General features: G+C 62.1%; 1 protein-coding gene across 1 annotated transcript in view; it reads right to left on the reverse strand.

The window, feature by feature from the left end:
• The window catches only part of LOC127750358 (probable G-protein coupled receptor No18), an 87,744-nt gene extending 86,221 nt beyond the window's left edge, over positions 1-1,523 (reverse strand). Inside the window, exon 1 of the mRNA XM_052271871.1 lies at positions 1,233-1,523. The gene's annotated coding sequence lies outside the window, so the exon portion shown is untranslated. The remainder of the gene's footprint in view (positions 1-1,232) is intronic.
• Between the last annotated feature and the right edge of the window lie 5,105 nt (positions 1,524-6,628).

Genomic DNA, 6,628 nt, shown 5'->3' on the forward strand with positions numbered 1-6,628 from the left:
TTCAAAAACTTTACTCTTACCCTATATAGGGGAAAACTAATGGTGAGGTTCAGGAAAATTTCAAGTGCCATCCGATTTCTACATAAATAACCTTCAAATTTTCAAAGTTTCAACGAAATTGGAGATTTACACAAGAAAAGGTTCCCTTGTAAGTTATCACTCCAGAATGGGAGTGAGGACGCTCCGCCTCTCGCCGCCCCTTTTTCGCCGGGTGTCGGGTTGCATCCCTGCGACTCGCGGGAGCGGCGCTTACGCCTGCCGGGCTCACCTGCAGCTCCGCGTGGGCGCCGGGGGGTGAGTGAGGTGACCGCCCACCGCCCTGACCGACATCCTATCCCTCATCACTCCAAACTACCCAAATCTCCTCGTACCTGCTTGTCCGCGATGGCCGCCAGGCTGACCGCTGTGGCTGTGTCGTTTCTCGGCTGCCAGCAGTCACTGAATGAGGACAGAGACGAGCAGGCGGCGTATCACTACAGGACGGCTCGCGCAGGCCGAGGCGGGCGGGCAGCAAGCGTCCTGCTCAGCGCCCAATTAGCTAACGGATAGCTAACAACGGAATCGCCGTTGGGGCGAGCAGGAGGGCATAACGCTCTCCCCACCAACGGAACAAAAAGTCAGTTCCTCCAACCAAGTTTTATTTGATTTCCGGATAAATAACTGGTAGTAATTCCGGGAAGGTATCACGATCACGCTCCAATTTGTCCAATCAGCTAACAGAAAGCACCATTCAACGCCCAATTTGCTGGCAGATAGGTAGCATAGACCAGCGCAAGCGCCAACGGCGCGCGCAGGCATCGCGCTCCCATTCGCCCAATTAGCTAACAGAAAGTCAACAACCCCGCGGCGGGAAACAGCTTGGGATTTCAACTTTCCGATGATGTAGAACTCGGTAGGTAGGGTACCACTACCACCAGCCTGCCGCCACTGCTCGAGGAGCAAGAGGGCAAAGACTTCGCCCGCGAAACGTTTCATCTCCAAAACTTTCATCACTGCGAGGTGGTTTGGGTGCTGTGAGTGAGCCAGCAGGGCTGGCGCCGCTGGCGGGCGAGCGCGTGTGCAGAGTTGCAGAGTGCCGCGGCACGGCGCAGCTCGCGCGCGAGGGCCCAAAAAAAGGGTAATAGAGAAGCACGGGGGGTGGGGTGAAAGGGGGAGGACAAAACGAACAAAAGGGAGGCTTCAAAGCGCAGTGTTTCGTGCGAGTGTGATGCTCGGCGTCATGTGTCACTCACCTGGCAGCACTGCACCTCCGGCACACGCCGTCACCCCGCGGCGCCCCGGCCACCTCCTCCAGGCTGCCCGTCTGGCTGCCCGCCCACAGGGGCGTCATGGCCTTCTGGAAGATCTGCCGCAGGCTGGCCGCGCTGGCCGCGTTCGAGTACCGGCCCGCGGCCGCCTGGGCGGGGGGCTCCGGGGCGCGCGGACCCGGCGGACCCGGCGTCGCGGCCGGAGCCTGTGTCCTCGCGGAGGCCGCCACTGGAGCCGAGCTCGGCGGCAGCCACGGGGACGACGTCGTGGAGCTCCTGCTGCACACAGGGACGCGGTAGAGAAAGTGTCGTCGGGGCAGTTGTCAGTACAGTCCCACCCCAAAACGCGTAACATATGCTTTTAATTTAGATAAAGAAAATTAAACAAAGAAACTGTGCCTCCCACCGCTGAACTTTCTAAAAACGGATCAAACGGTTACTCCTGTGGGCCGTACGGTACTTGCTAGAGTGAAAACACATTAGACGATCCAGCTTACTCACGCGCCATTTCCAATCGTTCAAAGGACAAACAAGTTAAAAATTATCTAAACATATTTTAAATATGAACAATATCTGTTGAACACTAGGTATACACAAGAAATAAAATAAAAATGATGTTTGAAACTTGTCCTTGGGATTTTAGAGAAGTGAGGTTAGGTCGTTCAAACCAGTTGGTTTGTTTGTTTGTTTTTGGTACGATTATCTCGCGTTAATCAAAAAGAAACAAGCGTTATTTTTAAATCAAGATTACATAGGGGCACACAATTCTCAGTCAAACAACTATGACAAACCTGTTTTTCCCTGCTGACTTGGCCTGGCCAAGTCGGTCGTTAACCTCCTTTACACAACGATTACGGTTGCCACTTCTTGCCTCACATGATGGACCAATTATTTCATCTGTGAGTCTATAACTTCGCAGATTGCGGTGGTGTAATATTTTTTGCTGGTTTTGAAAGTTTGTCCAATCAGGCTATCAGGCTGAGCGCAGTAAGAAGAGCACAAGACACAAGGACAAGGCAGGCAAGGCGCGCAAAAGCGCGCGCGGATGGCGGATAGGGAAGCCATCCCACTACCCCCACCCTCAGCTTTTGAGCTTCTTCCCTTCCTTCGTATCGGAATCGGGGGTCATTCAAAGTTACTATATTTTCCCATGATATCTTGGAGACTCACCTCGACCTGGGGAGGCGAACGCTCTGCTGCGAGGCGAGCGACGGCGTCTTGTTGTAGATCTCCCTCAAGGTGGTGGAGGGTGCAGCGGTGGTCGTAGAAACGGTGGTGGGGGCGGGTGAGGGGGCGGCAGTGCTAGCGGCTGCTGCGGTGGCGGCGGCAGCAGCGGACGCGGCCTCGACGAGCGTGCTCGACACGAGTCTCCGCGCCGTGGCCGACACGCCCCCCGAGGCGGAGCGCTCCGCCGGCCGGGTCGCCGACGAGGCCCTGGAGGGCGTCCTGCTGCCGGCGGCCGCTTTGACGGAGGCCCTGGCGGCGGCGCCCGCCCCGCCCCGCTGCTGGGTTGCCGCCCGCGGAGCCCCGCTGAGACAGGACAGACAGTCATTTTCGCCGTGGCGTGGGGGGCGGTGCCGCTCCCTCCTCGTTTGATCAGCGCGAGCGGAAAGCCTCGCCCGGGGCGGCGGCGGGCCGCCCCAAATGCTCTGGCAAACCGCTCAATGCGCTCCACTCCTCAGCAGCAGCAGGCTCAAAGCCCTCTCCGAATAAGCTCTCGCGGCCCTACCCGCCCCCGCGCGGGGCCGCGCAGCAGTCCCTCTGTTCATCTCCGCGAACCACTTGCGCGGCGCTATGGCGGCGCTATGGCGGCGCTATTAGTGGGTCTGCCGGCCTCACTCTGTACCGTCGCGCCCCCTGTACAGCGCAGCGCAGGTGACGAGGGCGAAGAAGGCCAAGGGGCCTCTGGCCACGACCTGGGCCACGACGCCAGAGGCTTCCAGAGCAGGCGGCCAGCCAGAGAGAGGCACGGCGGCAATCTCGGAGAGATGGAAACAAGGAATTCGTGACTGCGTGCCAGCTGGGGACGGGCGGAGGCTGAGATAGGGGGAAAATGGGGTGGGGGTGGGGGGGTGCACCGGGCCGAAGGAGGTCGAGGAAGCGGGGGTCTATCGCGTGCCCCAGGAAAGAAAAGGGTGGAAAAGAATGATGGTGATACCCCCGTGTGACCCGAGCAGAGTGTCCTCCGGCGTTAAACGTAATGGATCGCGTCCGAGCGGGGAGTATCGACGACCATCAATTATTTAGAGGCCGATAGCAGTACTTGGCATGCAAAGGCGGCGGCGGCGGCGTCGATGTGGACCAGGTCGGGGAGGTGGCGGCGGCGGCGGAGGCAGGGGCTGCAGCGGCGGCAGGGGCGGCAACGGGCCCCTCCGAGCTGGAGGTCGGGGCGTCCCGCCGAGGTGGACCTTCCTGTGGAAACCACGGCAAAGCCCAATGACGCTCTACACGGGCGAGCTGAGGGTCACACGATCGCCACTCCAAACGTGCGTGCGGTCGTGAGAGGCGAGAGACCACATCTCCGGCTTGGCCGAGGGTAGTCGGCGGGTGGTTCCGCGCGGATCTGAGGCTGAAGGCGAGAAGCCGTGGAGAGAAGTTCGTGCTGGTGCGCGCAACCCAAAGGAAGCATTCCGCCGAGGGGAGGAAAGTACCCGACGCCCAACAGATAGCTGTGTTTTGTGACCGATCTCCATCACTAGCATCGACTACTGCCCCCGGGTCGTAAAAAGAAAGCTCACTGGTCTGGGCCGGGTGCTCCTGGCGTGCCGGGGCTCCGGGGCCACCGCCAGGGCCGGGGGCGCGGGCTGCGAGGCGGGGCAGCGCAGGGGTGTGGGGACTCTGGGTCTCGGCATGAAGCAACACACCGAGGCCGGGGGCGGCGCGGTGTCGGGGGCGGCAGGGGTGGGGCCCGGTAGGAGGCGGGCGGCAGGAGTGCATGTCACCGGAACCGGTGCTGGCACCGGAACAGGAACCGGGGCGAAGATCGGGCTTCTCTAGAGCGGGCAGAACACAGTGCGGTAGCCGGGGCGGTGGTAGCCGGGCACAAGGGATGGTTCCATTCAAGAGTTGCGCTGGAGGGGGGGAAAGGGCAGGGTTAGCGAAAAGGTAAGTCTTGGGCCGGGGCCGAGGCTGGGGTTGGCCACCGGTGGTCACGGTGGCCAAACAAGGTGGTGTTCCGGTCCCTGAGCCAAGCAACGTCTGCAGGGAGGGGCGCGGCCGGGGGTGTGGGTGGGGCGTGAGTGTGGCGAAATGCCTCCACACACGCAACCCGTAAATTCTCGCAAACTTTCACTAGAAATTTATGGAGCCACCCCTGCCCGCAAGGGGGTTAGACGGGAAGTCGGCGTGGCCTGGCCGGGCCGCGAATCCGTAAAGCACGTCGCAGCCGAGCGTCTTTTGATGGCGCGGTTCTGACGTCACGAGCACTGTTCGCGTTCGCCCGCCGCCGGCATTAACTCCCGGACCAACGCCTCCCCGCGGCGATCGTTTCCACGGATATTTCGGGCGATTCGGAGCGCCTGACCTCCTGTATCATGCGCCGCACCTACCTCCCCCCTGCCGAGTGCAGCCTGCGGGTGCGGCCGCGCCCCCGTGGTCCCCGTCCTCCGCTCCGGCCCTCCTCCCCCCAGGTCCCCGGGCTGCTCCACCCGCTCCGCCGGCGACGGATCCTCATCAGGCTCGGATTCCTCCGCCTCCACCTCCTCCTCGTCCGCCTCTTCCTCGTCCTGATCCCCCGCGCGCCAGTCGACGTGCACGGCCTTGGAGGACGCGGCGGGGGCGGTCCTGGGCCTCTCGGTCACGTGCTCGCGCAGGCTGGGCAGGCGCGGCGGCAGGCGCACCACGGGTCGCCGGGACCTGTAGGTCAGGTCCTCCGTCGTCAGGTCAGGGCATAGGGCGCAAGTGAGTGGCGAAAGGTCACGGGTGCTCGTCTCCATGTCACGTCGCCTGCGGACGGGTCGGTGCGGTCAGCAAGGGATGGAAAGAGACGCAGCAGATACGGTGGCGGGACGGGCGGGACGGGCGGGGCGGGGCGGGCGAGTTACATCCAGTCCGGCCCGGCCTCCCCGGCTAGGTGAGGTGACCCAGACGGACTTTGCCCCCGCGGTGGTGCTCCTAATGAACAGCTTGTCTGCTTGAGTCTCGGACCGCGCCAGCCCACTGCCAGGGTGGCCGGGGCCCCCAAGTTACCGTGCGCCCTCAAGTAATCCATTTGCCGACTATTGCCGCCCGGGCCCTGTGGCAGGCAGCAGTAGGCCGGGCTGGGGCTGCACCTCTCCCCCCCGCACGCGACCGTAGTAGCACCGCCACCGCCGCCACCGCATCCAGGAGGACGCCATTCGCAGCCCACCGAGTTGGCGGTGCGGTGCCGTGAAGTCGCCCATCAGGGCCGATCAGGGCCGCATGTACGGGTCACCGACGTGCCCGGGCGGGCGCACCACCACCGGCAGCGCGGGCTGCGTGCCGCCAGCTCGTCTTAACCTCCACCTGAAAACTTTCGCCGCCAAAGGTCGAGACCCGCGCCTCGGCCCGGCCCGGCCCACCGTTAAGCCCGAACAGGCCCGACCGAGCAGAACTACACGACGCGTGGATAAAAAGGAGTTCCAAATTGGCCGAGAGGCCCGTAGGCGCGTCTAGCAGCCGCTGGTGCTGGCCCGACCCGGGCCCGGCCGAAAGCCACTGAATTGGACGAGTCATGTTTTTTCTCCCGCTTTCTTGCCCCCCCTCCCCCCCCCCCCCCCCCCCCCCCCCCCCACACACACACGCTCGCACTGCTCAATCGCTCTCGCTCTCACACACGCCGAGCTGCTAATACGACGAGATCAGTGCCGGGTCACTGGGCACACCCTGCAGTGCGTGTCCCCAATCAGGCCGCGCGGTCCCCAGATGGCGAGTGCTCCTTCGCGCGACGCAAACCGTCAAACTCGATCCGCCGCCGAGCAGAGCAAGCTGCCTCCCAGATGGTGCAAAAAAGAAACATTGAGAGAGAGAGGGGCAGGCAGGCTTGAATGAGTGCGAGAGAAAAGGGGGGATATATGGAGAAAATTCGGGAAAGAGATATAGAGAAAAAGTTGGTCAGATGACCCGATATGTCCAGTCTTATAGGCTCTGGTTTTGAGAGGGGAGATAAAGAATATTCCCGCTCTCCCCCTCCGCACCCCTTGGCCGGTTACACGAGGCCACCAGCCTGCGGCCGCCGCCCCGAGCATCCAATCGAGTCCTTCCGCAAACAGCTTATTTAAAAGGCTTTAGTTCCGAAAATGAAGTAGTACTTCGGCAACAAACTTTAAAACTCTCTCGAGCCCGAGAGCGGCGGTCGACCAACCACTTCCCCTCCCCCATCCCTGGGTCCCGGATCTCCTTTTAACCCCCTTTCCTCCCCC

Source organism: Frankliniella occidentalis, unplaced genomic scaffold (genome assembly GCF_000697945.3).
Source record: "Frankliniella occidentalis isolate FOCC.00 unplaced genomic scaffold, Focc_3.1 Scaffold177, whole genome shotgun sequence".
NCBI classification, from domain to species: domain Eukaryota; kingdom Metazoa; phylum Arthropoda; class Insecta; order Thysanoptera; family Thripidae; genus Frankliniella; species Frankliniella occidentalis.